Here is a 14,775-nt window from a genome sequence, read left to right as displayed (position 1 = left end):
GAAAAGCATCACATTTTTCTGGGTGATTACCCCCACACAGCCACAATCAGTGGTTTTCTCCTTTGAAAGAAGGTATCTTCTAATTTAAGAAAATCTACTACGTGGAAATACACATTTGGAGAGAGTTTTGTAGTTTACTAAAGGATTCACCACATGTTCCCTTTAAATAGTGAAGTGCTCTCATGAAGTGGTTATCAGTTGGCTGTGGTTTGCCCCCCAGGGGACAAGTGCAATGTCTGGGGACTTTTTTGATCGTCACACCTGGCGGTGGGAGGTTACAGGGGATTTCTACTTACACTTAGTAAGTAGAGACAAGGGACTCTGCTAAACCTCCTGGGGGCACAGGACAGCCCCCAGCAACCAAGGATTATACCGTTCAGGAGGCCAATAGGGCCACTGTGAAGAAACCCTAATTCTCTGTACTCACCCAGAATAGGAGTTTAAAAAAACAAAATGGTTTACACACACCTTTTCAGAAATGTGAACATTGTACCAGGTATCTGAAAACCTGGATTCTAATTGCAGTAATTTCCAAATTATACTTTCGGAGCCTCAGTGTTTTGAGCTGTGAATTAGGGATACATCTTACCTGCATTTCCATATAAAGCACTGTAGAGAGAGAGAGAGACAGAGAGAGACAGAGAGAAACAGAGAGAGAGAGAGAGATCATCAATAGAATCCACTCAATATTGTGACATTAGGATTGCTGGAGTGGATTAGTTTAAGTTAAAGAAATGAGGAACTATGAACTTTCTCAGAGAATTTCCATTGCTCTTGCTTTTCTAGACATTCTAGAGCAATAGCTCACTAGTGAAGAAACTGAGACAGGTCAGAATTCCTGTCACTTCCCTCACCTGACACCGAAGCCGAGGCTTTCTGCCTTCCTGTGCTGTGTTTGCCTTAATTCACTGCATGCTACCTGCAATGCCTGTTACTAGACATCGGTACTTCAAGGGTAGGAGAACATCTCTAGAATGATCCTCAGAGTACAGGGTTAGTCTGAGGGCCACTGAACCACTGCACTTAGTGGGACTCAAGGGTGGGGAGTGACGTGGACTCTCAAATAACAGCAGGGGGAGAAACTAAGAACAAGGCCCACCCAGTGTTCAGAAACTCTTCGGGGCAGAGAGGACTTGGCTATATAGTTTGTGGGGTCCAGGGCAAGAGGAAAACGCTGGGCCTCTTGTTCAAGCGTCAAGACTTTCAGGACAGAGACAGCAGAGCATGAAAGCAAGGTCCTTCTAGCAGGGGACCCTGTGTGACTGCACAGGTCACACTGGGGAAGCAGGCCCCCGAGGGCAGTGCCTGCTCTGGAGGAGAATGGGTAGTATGGAGCGACAGTTCCCTGGGCTCTGGACTCCAGGCCCCAGGGAGAAACTCATTCACCAAGGGCCCTACAAAGTCTAAAGGAAATGAAAGGACTTCCTCTAGGGAGGCCGCAAACAGTTCCTAGCTGCTTCTTCTGGCCTCCCTCAGTGGGTAGCCCCAGTCCCTAGAGAAGTTCTGTGTTATAAAGGAAGTGAAAAAAAAAATCACTTAAAATCACCGTAGCTTGGCAGGAGGCCAGTCCAAGAGTGGTCTTACAATCTTACCTACCCTGCTGTCTAAACTCGCATTGAGTTCCCTAGGGGGAAGATCATTTTATAGCCAGAGGCACCCCACTAAGAAAGTCCTTGTGCGGCAATGCCTTTAAATTCAAAACCAAACAAAACGAGACAAAGGGATGACAAACGAAGATCCCGTCCCCCTTAAAGTTTTGGTTAAAGGTTTCCAACATTGTCGTGCTTTGCTAACAAAGGGGAAGCGGTGACTCCTCTGCAATTCTGAATCGACTTTACTGAAATTTCTGGTATATACAGATGAACAGGTTCCCCCCCGCCATGATGATGATGATGACGACAGGGACAACGATCATGACAGCAATGACATGGATGGCGACTTACATGTATTTCTTGCCACATGTCGGGTACTTGCTAAATGGTTTAAGTGTACTGTCTCGTTGGATCCTTACAGCCACCCTTTGAGGTAAATGCTGTTATTATCCCCATATTTTATGCAAACCAAGATTAGAAGCATTTCGTACAAACTTTAAAGGAAAGAGACCCGAGAAGCATCTACTAAACAAAGAATGGTAAACGGAAAGTAATTGTGCAGTTCCCATTATTAACAAGTTAGAATGTGAAAAGTGTCATTGCCTTTTCCTTTCATTTAGGATGCTTCCTGTATTGTATATTTTGTGAACACAAAATTCATTTTTTACATGCTTTTCATAAAGCTTAGTACCTAGAAGCTTCTCAAGAAAGGTGTGCTCAATGAATTAATGAATGACGGCTTTCAGGAGCTCAGTCAAGATCTCAACCTTCCTAAGAAGTTTCTTGAAAACATCCTAAGCTCTTTAATCATGAATTCTGCCATAAGGGTTTTGAGAACCAAATTTCGTGGTTGGAGAAGTACACTGTACCTTCATTTCAGGTAAATCACACCTGTATTGTCAGCTTGCTCCTCTGATATGGTTATAAACTAAGGTATCATTACCACCACCTTGTGGGTGTTTCTAATAATTGCAGACAAATTACCCAAGCGCAAAGCCATAGCATCTTGACTCTTGAAATCTTAACACTTCTCCATCAGTACATTATTTGATTTGGCTTTAGTTAGATTCATGGCTAACAAATTAAAGCAAGAAGTTTCTATGTCTTTTACTGTAGGTTATTTCTAAATCTTTTTGGAATTAGGAACAGTGTGATTAATGGGTACATGAATGAATGGAATCCTTACATTCCCCAACTAATAATTTTTTTGAAAATTATAAGCACTATTACTTTTCTAACTAGAATGAGGCTTAAGGGAACTGACTTCCTTGGTATTGGAATACAATGTAATTCTCTATCTTCACTCTAAGTAGATATTTTACTAACTTGGTTTATTTAAGATGGTGAGCTCCGGGAGGGTGGGGATTTTTTTTCCATCTATTTTGCTTATTGCTGTAATCCCAGAACCCAGAAAAAAATGCGTGTACTGTAACTGATGCCAAATAACTTTTGTCAAGAGAATGAATGAATGTGTGACTTAGCCAAAAGCAAGATCCAGTGGTGTTCTCTTTAACATTATGGGTCATAAGGTAGGAGGAATACAAGGGAGAAAAAATGTCTGAGTTAATGGATGGATTAAAATGAGGAAACCAAATGCCCTTTCATCTGGATGGTTAGATTTGGCAAACTCGGAGAACAGTGGCCATATCTTGTGGCTAGGACAGGAGCACCACGGAGAAGAGTCTGGATCTGGTGGGAGACATTAGGAAAATAACCTTTTTCTTCTTGCCCCCTCACGGTCAAAACTTCCCCATCCTTTCTGACCTCTTTTCAGGATTCTGTTAGATAAGTGGTTGGTACAGCCCACAAGGCACTTGGCAAAAAGTAGTCCTTGTGTTACCATTGAGGAGTGGATGGCAGCTGAGAAGAGTTGAAGGTTTGAGTTAGTATAACATTTCCTGTTTCTTAAGAACATGGAAATTGGCTGAGTGTGTCTGTAGTCAGCCACAGCGTGATAAGAGGTTGGGTGGCAAATGCCGACAAAGTGGAAATGGACATCAGCAATTTGCTGCTATATCTTATAATATGGGCAAGTCTTGCTTTATGCAGTAGGCGTGCATCAAAAATTTGTGTGGAAAATGAATTTAGGTAAATTGAATTCTATTTTAAATCCAGGACACATGCTTGCCACTTAAAGGAACTCTGGAGCAAATCATTTTCTCAAGTGAAAAGATCTGCTATTTTGTCATTTTTGTGGTTTCCTTTATGTACTAAAAAAACCCCACAGTCCCCTATAATTTAGAGGGCAGACTCCTTTAGATAACAAGATGTAGTATGGGACTGTTTATCTTTTTTTTCAGCCGTTTTATTTTTTTATTTTTAAGCTTTCTGTTACCAAAGCTTAAATCAGGAAATGTCTGGCTTCCTCAAAACCCCAGTATCCCAGTCTGGTATGTTTTCAAAGTGTACTTCTGAAGCAAGGTCAGTAATTAGCCTGATTATCTGGGTCAAAGTCGAAGTGTTAATGAAATATATATAGTACTGCCCTCCCCTGCCTCCAATTTCCACCATTCACTTCTTCACGGAATCCGTGGATGTATAACAGAAGTTGTAAATTTCAGATCAGTGGAAGAGGAATTATAGAATATGAGCTGTTATTTATCAAGTGCTTACTATGTGCCAAGTGTGTGCTCAGTGGTTTAACACGTTAGCTCATCTAATCCTCATAGTCCTCATGAGGTAGGTAGTACTATTATTTCAATTTTATAGCTTGTAAAACTATGACTTTTAAGAGGGATTACGTGACGTGCCCAAGGTCACACAGCTCTCAGTTGTGGAGGTGAAGTGAGATCCAGGACACCTCTAGGCCACCCTGCCTCCACATCGCACTGTGTATCCATATGCGTGCGTGTGTCCTGACATCCCAACTACTTCGTCTTTCTCAAAGGGCGGGGAGCAGATAGCGGCCTCTAATGTTGCACAAAGTCAGGGGCCACTCAAGCAGCATTGTAGACTGGAGTAACAAAGACTTGGGAGAGAGCCTTATTTTGTTTTTCTACATCTCTCTATCTTAGCTAAAGCAGATTGATTTTTTTTTCAGGGGATGGAGGAAGTACTGTTTGTGTGTCCTGGAAAATAGTTCTGTACTGAATGCTAATCCCATGCCCTGGAAGGGTAGAGGGGACGGGGAAATGTGTAGAGTGGTGCACTTGTCTTCCTCCATCAGAACCATGGTGGGTGGTTTAGAGCGAGGACCACTCTCGCTAGGTTCAAAGTCCCCTGGCTACACCTAGCATTCAGGTGAATTGACTTCCTTGGGCCTCCAGTCCCCGTCAGTACGATGGGGGTGATAATAGTAACATACCCCCCATAAGGCTATTGTGAGGATGAGACAAGGTAAGCAAAGTGCATAGAATCCCACCTGGCACGTAATAAATGATCAGTAACGTTAGCTATTGTTGCTATTAGCTCCAGACCCCGCAGCATATTTTGGCACAGTTTCCCCTGAGCTGCTTTGGGTTCTGGGGGGGCTCTGAGAAAGTCCATTTTGCGGGGTTGGACAAAGCAGGAAAGGCTTGTGCATTTGCAGAATCTGTCAGCGTTTGAGTTTGTTTAGCCCTGGCAGGAAATGGCTTCCTGCTTTGAAAACAAAGGAAAAAATGTATTTTAAAGTGAAGAAACACCTTTTTAAAAATACTCAGAAGACTTATTAGACAGAAAACAGCTTTTACAGAGCAACGTCGTGGTGATTGAGGGGAAAACAGCGTCAAGTGTCTGAATCAGATCGCGTTTAATGGAGAAGAGGAGCTGAGCGTGGCAGAGCCGGCTGGGCTGGTGGGGAGAGAGGGGGAGGGCAGGGGGATGCAAAGGTTTTGCCAAAGAGCCACGGAGATTGGATTGTGCCAGCGCAGAAACCACTTGCCAATGAAAGCTGCAGTCACTGTCACCCACTGCCGCTCTGCGGTAATGAATGCATTTTTGATTAATTTTGCTGATTGCCTGCTCTCTATGCACACAGCACAAGACAGAGTAGTCGAGTCTGGGGCTCTCGGTGGAAGACTTTAGAGGCAAGGAGACGGGGTGGCAGGAGGGCTTTGATTATCTTTTTTTATTTTTCTCTCCTCACCTGCTCCCCAGCGTACATTGAGATAACGCTGGCTTTTGCTGGCAGCAGCCAAGAGGCCAGAACCTTGGGGTTTTTTCCACACATCGGTGCTGTTGCAGGGTAATAAAGCTAGTGCCAGAGGGGCAAGGAGCTACCGAGAAGCCCCCATCCACTCTCCTCTGGTTTCCTTGTAGTGTGTAACTCATCCCCTCAACCACAGGAGACGAATGTCTTCGCATATATTGAAAAAGAAATTATGTCTTTGATTTCCTAGATACATTACAAGTATTTACCAACAGATGAGAATTAGGTGAGGAAATCGGTTTTAGGCTCATAAGGCAATGTCTCTGAAGATTTAGTGCAATTTTAATGGGAACACAAACTTTGGGAAGGGAAAACACAAGTTATCAATTTTGGAACAATTTCCTCTCTGGTGCTGTAAGATGAGAACTGAAATCCAATGTTTATAATCAAATGATTCTTCTCTTTTCACATCAGATATAGTGGATTATTTTCATGTATTTTCTCTGTGTACAGGCTATTCATTTTTTTCCTTTTTGGTTGTCGTAATTGTTGTTCTGGATTTGGCATTGCACGAAGACCGATCTGTTTCTAACAAGTTGAGGGCCAAGTAAGTGGCCAGATGCACCTGTGAATATTATGAGCCCAGCCCAGGACCGAGTGATCTTGTCTAGAGCAAGCACTATTTCCTTTATGAGCAGAAATGGAGAGTTTGGCAACTGTTCGGATACCTGGATCAGGTCTGGCCCTGTATTTAGAAAGAGTGAGTTCTTCCTTTGAGTGTGAGTTGAGGGGCTTCTAGGGCCTCCAAGTCACCCTCTTAGTATCCTCCCCACTGACCTTGTTTTACTTTCTGAAATTCTTGTCTTCACCCCCTCCTTCGGGAAGCCCTTTGTTAAAATGGTGGCACTTCCTGCATTTGGTGCATGGCTTCCCAACATTTTCGCAGCGTGGTGCACAGGCGGTTCCTCAGAACCGGAGTCAAGAGGTTGAGAGACTCTGGCCACTCCACAGCCTTGAGACTTGAAGGCACTTAGTAACTCAGCACAGCTCTAATCTATCCACATGACACGGACACCAGTCTCTCATAAGGGTGACTATATTGTTTATTGTCCAAACTGGGACACTTTTGAGAGTGGAAGAGGACACTTAATAATTAAACCAGGACATCAGGCAAACTACAATCTAGGAAATGTGTTCGGCCTAGTCAATTACACCTTAACCCTGATTAGTTTCCCAGACTAGCCCTGCTGATACCAGACCTTTGAAATGTGCAGTCTTCTAGTTTGTTTCCTCCATTAGCCCATTTCTTTATCTGCCTGTCTATTTATACAGCTGCTATCACTACTGTTATGTTTTGTTTCAACCTCCATTTTACAGATGAAGAGACAGATAAGAGGCTAAATATTGTTTCCTCCCTTCATATTTCCATGAGAAGTAAGTGATCAGGTAATATGAGGGTCGCTGGGGGCTCAGGGGCAAATCGGTGCTGTTTGAGTCTTGACTAGCATTCTCTTTTGGTATTTTTCTTGTCTCCTTTACCTCTTCTCTTCTTCCAGCTTCCCAGTGCCTATGTTCCCGCCCATGTCCACATTCATTAAAGCTTACCTGTTCTCTACAGTATTCCATTCCCGCAGGACTTTGCCCTGTGTTCAGAAATAAATGCTGAAAAATTAACGTATTAGCTTCTCTAGAAGCTAATATTCACATTTTAATAGGGGACTTCTGGGGACATAACTGCTTTAGTTCAGTGAAGCAGCAATAATGGTGGGAGTTCAGGACCCTGGCAAACTAGGGGCGTTGGTTTGGTTAGAAGATACAGTTTCACTATGACCTGAAATATACCACCTAAGGCCTGCCTTGGTCAGGGCTTTCTAAGTTGGATAAGCTATAATGCCTCTGTACAAGAATTCTGCCATCATCTGGATGACATGCTCTATGGGATTGTGTCATTATTTTAGATTTACTTGAATTTATGAAAAGGAAATAACAATGCTTTTCATAACAGCAAAATATGATGAAAGGGTAAAGAAGTAATATAATCTAGATTATGTGCCTGATCTGCTCCAGGCAGGAACATGAGCTCACTTTGGTGTGGTAGAGATTTGGGAATGATTCTTTTGTCTTGTCTTCTTGGGATGATGAAACATAGATTGCCTGGGGGATGGACAAGAGCTCTTAGAGCCCTCCATTTTATTTTATTTTATTTTATTTTATTTTATTTTATTTTATTTCATTTCATTTCATTTCATTTCATTTCATTTCATATTTTTTAAAAGATTTTATTTTGGGGGTGCCTGGGTGGCTCAGTTGGTTAAGTGTCCGACTTCAGCTCAGGTCATGATCTCACGGTTCGTGAGTTCGAGCCCCGCGTCAGGCTCTGTGCTGACAGCTTAGAGCCTGGAGCCTGCTTCAGATTCTGTGTCTCCCTCTCCCTCTGCTCCTCCCCTGCTCACGCTCTGTCTCTCTCTGTCTCTCAATAATAAATAATAAAACGTTAAAAAATTTTAAAGATTTTATTTTTAAGTAATCTCTACACCCAACGTAGGGCTTGAACTTGCAACCTTGGGATCAAGAGTCACATGTTCTATTTATTGATCCATCCAGGTACCCCTAGAGCCCTCCATTTTAGTATCTTCCCCATCTGCATTCCTTTGAAACTGAAGTTTAAAACATCAGGCATCAGAATTCTTTGGGAAATCATTTTCAAAGGACAGTTATTTCTTAGAGTTTGTATATATCCTCTGCCCTACTCATGACCATCTAAACCAGCTAGTTGGTTCTCCCTGTGGATGTGACATTTGGTCATTCATTTACAAATATTTCTTGAGCACCTACTATGTGTTGGATACTGTGGTAGACACCGGTGAACACAATAGGCATAGATATAGATTCTGTTTCATGGCAGTTAAACAAAAAGCAAACAAGTAACAGATATAGTAACAATCCATTTGGATTTGCTTAACAAAGAAAGCCAATAGGATGCTGCAATAGAGAATAGAAGATGAGGATCAACTTTCAACACACAGTAGTGGAAAGCCAAACTAAAATTAGGTCAAGTAATATGGAGTTTATTATCTCACTGATTAAGAAGTCTGGAAGCAAGGCATCCCGGGTCAATTCAGATACACAATATAATTATTATGAGGGACCCAGGCACATTCCATCTTTCTATTCTACTATCCTTAGCACATGGATAATACTTCACTTGTGATCGTAAGAGGTCTTCCACATTTGCAAGCATCACATGTAGACACACAAAAGCTAAAGAAAATTGGTACTTTCTGTCTGTCTCTCTTTTCTCAGCAAGGGCCTTTCCAAAGAAGACTTCCTTTTGTGTTATTTTGGTTAGATCCACATCGTTTACTCATCTCGAAATCAATCACTGACAAAAAGGCCAGATATGACCATGATAGGCTAAAAGCAATTATTATCTACTATTTGATACCGGGAAAGGGCCAGGCTCCCTTGACTATGTGACAGCCATATCCTTGAACAAAATCATCATTGTGCTAGCAAAAAACAGGGTAGGTGGGGGTCTTTGCTGTGGGGGCAGTCCATATTTTCTGCGTTGGTTACAGTGGTGAGGAAAGGCCCATTTGTTGGAATGATGTGTGAACTGAGACACTAAGGATGAGACACATTCAAATGAAGTGTGGGAGATAGGGCTTTCAGGCAGAGGGAGGAGCTGAGGCAAAGTACTAGACACTGATAGAGTTTGGCATCTTTGAGGACCCGGAAGAAGACAAGTGTGACCCATATATAACAAGTGAGGGGAGAAGTCCTTGAAGTGAAGTTTGGGAGCAAGACAGGGACTGGTAGGGCATGGTGTAGGTTTAAGATTTATTCTCAGGGTAGTAGGAATGCACTGAAGGGCTGTAAGTAGGTTAGGGACATGACCTCCATTTCAGGGCCCTCTTGCTGCTATACAGAGAATGAGTTGAAGGGTGGGTAGGAATGGAATTTGCAGACCAATTAGGACATTTTTGCAATGCTCGGGGCAACAAATGGTGGGAGCTTGGAATAGGGAGGTAACAATGTAGGTGGAGAGAAGAGGCTTTGGCAGAAGTGAAAGTGTTGATCCAAGGGTTCTGCTTAACCATGTTAAGTTTGAGATGTTCGTGAGATATCCAGGTGGAATGGTAAAGTAGGTAATTGGCTAGGAGACTGGCTCAAAAGAAAGGTCTGGGCCAGAAATACATATTTGGAAGTCAGCCGTATATAAATGGCATTCAAAGCCAGAGGACTGGATGAACTCACTTTGGGAAAAGGAGTAGACAGAGAAAAGGCAAGGGTTCAGTACCAAGTTCTAAAGTACACAAACACTGAAACATTGGGCAGATGAGGTAGAGTGTGGAAAGGAAATTGTGAAATGGAAGCCATCGAGGTAGGAGGAAACCCAAGAGACACGACATGCTTTTCCTAGGGTCACACAGCTCATACTCCTGTCTTAGGGACTCAGGAGGATGGTATAGAAGTCTTTGAAGGGACAAGGTAGATGAGAATAGGAAGAGGTAATTTTACACAAATTTTTTAAAAAACACTTTTTTTCCTCTTAACATAAAAACTATATTCATTGTTGACAATTTAGAAGGCATATAAACATATGAAAATGAAAATCATACATTTGTTATTCTTTTTGTGTAGACCTTTCTAGTCTTCCCCCTCCTCCTCCTCCCCTCCCTTCTCTCTCTCTGCCCACAATACACACGAACATGCACACACACACATGCACACACGTGTGCCCACCACACGGTATGAGCAAGGATGGGCTAGGCTATGTTGTGATAACAACCACCCGCAAATCTCAATGGCTTCATACAATAAAAGGTTTTTACATATCCAGTCTACGTGGGCAGGGAACCTCTGCACATTGTGGTCACTTAGGAGACCCAGGCTGATAGAAGACTGTTTTCAACACATGCTTCCACGATTGTCAAGGCAGGCAGAAGCCGTGTGGCACATTGATCACTGGCCTTTAAATGTTCCCCTCACATTTCACATTCCAGTTATGTTGCATGACCATATGTATCTTCAAAAGGATTGGGAAGCACAATCGTACTACATGCCTTAAAGGAGAATGTGCAAATATTTATGAATAGTCTTAATGTTACTATAAACATGTAAATATAATGTCATACTCTACATACTATTTTGCAACCAGATTGTTAACTCACTATGTTTTGAAAATATGTCTTTGAACATTTTCCATGCCATTAAATCTTCTGTAATTTGCTTTTTAATAGCTGCGTGTATAGATATAAAATAATTTATTTAGTCAATCCCTTAATATTGCTATTTCAACTGTTTCTAATATCTCACTATGGAAAATTATGCTGTAGTGAAGCCCAATTAACATCCATCTTTGTTTTCATTTATGATTCTTTTTACAGAATAAATTCCTATATGGTGTGGCAGAGTCAAAAGACATGCAAACTGTGGGGCACGTTGGTGGCTCAGTTGGTTGAGCCTCTGACTTTGGCTCAGGTCACGATCTCACAGTTTGTGAGTTCGAGTCCCGCATCGGGCTCACTGCTGTCAGCATAGAACCCACGTCAGATCCACTGTCCCCATGTCTCTCTGCCCCTCCCCTGCTCACTCTCTCTCAAAAATAAACATTAAAAATGATATGCAAACTGTTCAGACTTTCGCTACTTATTGTTGAATTTTCCTCCAGAAAAGTTTTATCAATTTATGCTCTTACAAGCAATATGCAAGAGTGTACATTTCCCTGGATCTCACTAATTCTGGCTGTTACCCATTTCTTTTTAGCATTTGCTAATTTTCTTAATAAAAAAACCACATTGTTTTTGCTTGTGTTTTTTATGGACAGAATGAGCATTTTTATATGCTCTCTGGCCATTCTTATTTTGTGAATTGCCTATTCGTGTCGTCTGCACTTGGTTTTGGAGTGCCCCTTATGCCAATATCCATACTTCACTGTTACACAGCCCCCACTCATGAGCATACTTCTTTTCTCTCTTTCCCTCTTGAGCTTAAGATGCTTCATAGTAACTAAGGCAACAAAACATGCTAGGTGGTTGAACTCCAAAATAGTAGCTGTAATCATCCTGAAACCCTCAACGGTAACTTTTATTAACTATTTATGGCCTAAACACATTTGCACATTCTGAGTGTCTATCAGGGATGCGGAGACATTTTTCACGAGTACTTTTCTAGGGGTGTGGAGTCCCTATCCCGAGGGCAGGGCTGCTGCATTCTTTTATTTTTTCAATGTTTATTCATTTATTTTGAGAAGGTGAGAGAGAGTGAGGCAGAGAGAGAGGGAGACAGAGAGAATCCCAAGCAAGCTCCACGCTGTCAGCATGGAGCCTGATGCAGGGCTCGATGTCACAAACTGTGAGATCATGTCCCAAGCAGGCTCCGCACTCTGAGCATGGAGCCTGATGAGGGGCTTAATCGCACGACCCTGAGTTCATGACCTGAGCTGCAAATCAAGAGTCGGACACTTAACTGACTGAGCCACCCAGGCGCCCCATGACTGCTTTTTCTTAAGAAAAAAATAGTAGCACAATAATTGATTCAAGTAAAATCTGACACAAAACCTCAAAATCTGAAATGGATGACTGTGAAGATGCTCTGATTGGAGCAGCCGTGTGCTCTCTACTCGGCCTCACCTGCATATTCCCTGCACAAGTCAGAATTTCCATGGAGCATTGTCTGAGAACAATTCGTCTAATGGAGTGGGCACTGGGCCTGGAATGAGGAGTGGAACTAACTGGCTGTGGGACTTTAAACTGATAAGAACAGATACTACACTTGATCTTAGCCAAAAGGCCGAGAAGCGATTGGCTGTGGGACTTTAGATGTGTTGCTTAACGTCTCTGAGCATGGCTTTCTGAATCTATGAAATGGAGAGAATATTAAGTTGGTAGTTAATCACTGAGCACTCACTTTGTATAGAATCACCCTACTGGATACCAGGGAGGACTCAAATGGCATGAGTCAGTCCTTGCCCTTAAAAGGTTTATAATTCGGGGCGCCTGGGTGGCTCAGTCGGTTAAGCGGCCGACTTCTGCTCAGGTCACGATCTCGCGGTCCGTGAGTTCGAGCCCCGCATCGGGCTCTGTGCTGACAGCTCAGAGCCTGGAGCCTGTTTCAGAGTCTGTGTCTCCCTCTCTCTGACCCTCCCCTGTTCATGCTCTGTCTCTCCCTGTCTCAAAAATAAATAAAACGTTAAAAAAAATTAAAAAAAAATAAAAGGTTTATAATTCACTTAATACTTACTTTACTGATCTTCTAAAATGCCTATGAAATCCAATAAAATAGCAGGTGCAAATAAGAATAACAACTTGAAAATGCTTGGAAGAAGTGAAAATCATACAAATGCAAAATAACGTTATACATATTGAATTATCGTTAATGTTTTGAGTGCATCAGAAGGTGGGAAGTTCTGTAAAGGTTAAATGAGACTCCTTTATAGAGCTTGAACTGGTCAACTGAGAAGTGTTGTTGCCATCCTGCCCACATCTCCAGAGCTCCCCAGTATTTCAGAGTCATGACAAATGCGTCCCATCTGGAACTACTGTCAAGTCCTGAGACCTGGCATGAAACCCGCCCAAGGAGAAAGGGCAGTCATTGAGGGAACTTTCCAGGATGCGGAACCTGGGTTTGGCTTGAAGGTACAGCTCTCTCAGTAGGATTCAAGCGACGGTCAACACTACAGTGTACCTTGTTGTGTTAGTGTGTCAGAAAGATAGATGTGACACATGGCAGTGGGTCCTCAAGGCTCAGCAGACAGGTGCATTTGGGAGCTCCATGAATTGGTAGCAGAATCCTTGCCGATGGTTGGAGATCCAGGGGAGGGAGCTGAGCCCGGCAGGAATACTGGGGCTCTAATCAGAACTTGGAATTAGAAACCAGGTCAGAAGCCCATGCTAAGTGGAGGAGGCCTTTGAGTTCTTAGGGTCTTTCAGGCTATACATTTATACAAGGTGAGTAGAATGCGAGAAGAATTTTTTTCCACTGCAGAACTTACGAGGTGGTAGCCAAAATGGAGAGAGAATAAACGGGGCATAGTTGCTAGAGGAGTTCCCTGGAAAGAAAGTCTTTCCATACCCCTCCTCCCCTGGGAAAGGATATCTCTTTGGGAAGAATTTAAAATGCCCTTTGTTGTTACATTTCCTGTGCACGGTGGCGGTGGCGCAGGGCGCAGTGTATTAGGGGAGGCCATGGGTGACTCAAAATGTTTCCAGATGCTAAAGCTTTTGTTACTTTTCACAACAAAAGGCAATTGAATTCTTTAGACTGTGATTATGATAATGCTGCATTGTTTTTGTCTGATCAAGAGCTGAGGGCAAAAGCTTTCCAAATTCACAGTTCTTTGCTCTCACAGTGCAGGGTAGAGGATGAATTAAAGAGGGCTAGAGTTGATATGGAGAGGCTACCTGTGTTTGGATTAGAGAATACTGCAGCAATCCAAGTGAGAGACACTAGCGATTTGCCTGGGAGTGGCGGCATTGGAAACAATGAAAATAGATTGCAGATATAAAATCAACAGAGCTTGATGATGAGTGGGACACATGTGTAGTGTGGGAAACGTGCGCTGGGGGGAAGACGACACGAGTGGGAGGGAGATGTCAAAGGCACAAGTCCTGGGCTTCCGGCTCACACATCCGGACGTATGACGATGCATTAACTAGGAAAGAGGACACTGGAAACAATTCGGTTTAGGCATAGAGAACTCTGAGTTCAGATTTGGACATATTGCATTTGCACTGCTTTTGAGACTTTAAGAGGCAACGTTGAGTGGGAAGCCTGAAGTTCCGGAGAGAGGTCTATGCGGGAGCCATAAATTAGCTGAGTCATTTCTGAGTCACACTATGCATATTATTCTGGAATTTGCTTTTCATTTTTAATATGTCCTGCACATCCTCAATTTGATACATATTAATCTCATTTAATAGTCGTGTAATATTCCATGGTATGTACAAAGGCGCTTTAATTATTCAACCGTTCCCTTATAAAGTCTCTTATCAGATTTAGACTGGCTTCAGTATTTTTAGAAGTATTACAAATTCTGCAATAAACACATTTACATATATATCTTGATATACTAGTGCATTTATGTCTGATGGATAAATTCTCAGAAGTGAG

The 14,775-nt window shown here is 42.5% G+C and overlaps 1 long non-coding RNA gene and 1 pseudogene across 1 annotated transcript in view; one reads left to right on the top strand and one right to left on the bottom strand.

Annotated features, from left to right (window-relative positions):
- The window catches only part of LOC123594780, a 33,073-nt gene that overhangs the window by 4,157 nt on the left and 14,141 nt on the right, over nt 1-14,775 (top strand). The window lies entirely within an intron of this gene.
- LOC123595580 lies at nt 12,358-12,468 on the bottom strand (annotated as a pseudogene).

This window comes from Leopardus geoffroyi, chromosome X (genome assembly GCF_018350155.1).
Source record: "Leopardus geoffroyi isolate Oge1 chromosome X, O.geoffroyi_Oge1_pat1.0, whole genome shotgun sequence".
In the NCBI taxonomy this organism is placed as follows: domain Eukaryota; kingdom Metazoa; phylum Chordata; class Mammalia; order Carnivora; family Felidae; genus Leopardus; species Leopardus geoffroyi.
Note: the sequence above shows the minus strand (reverse complement) of the source record. Positions and strands in the feature narration are given on the sequence as shown.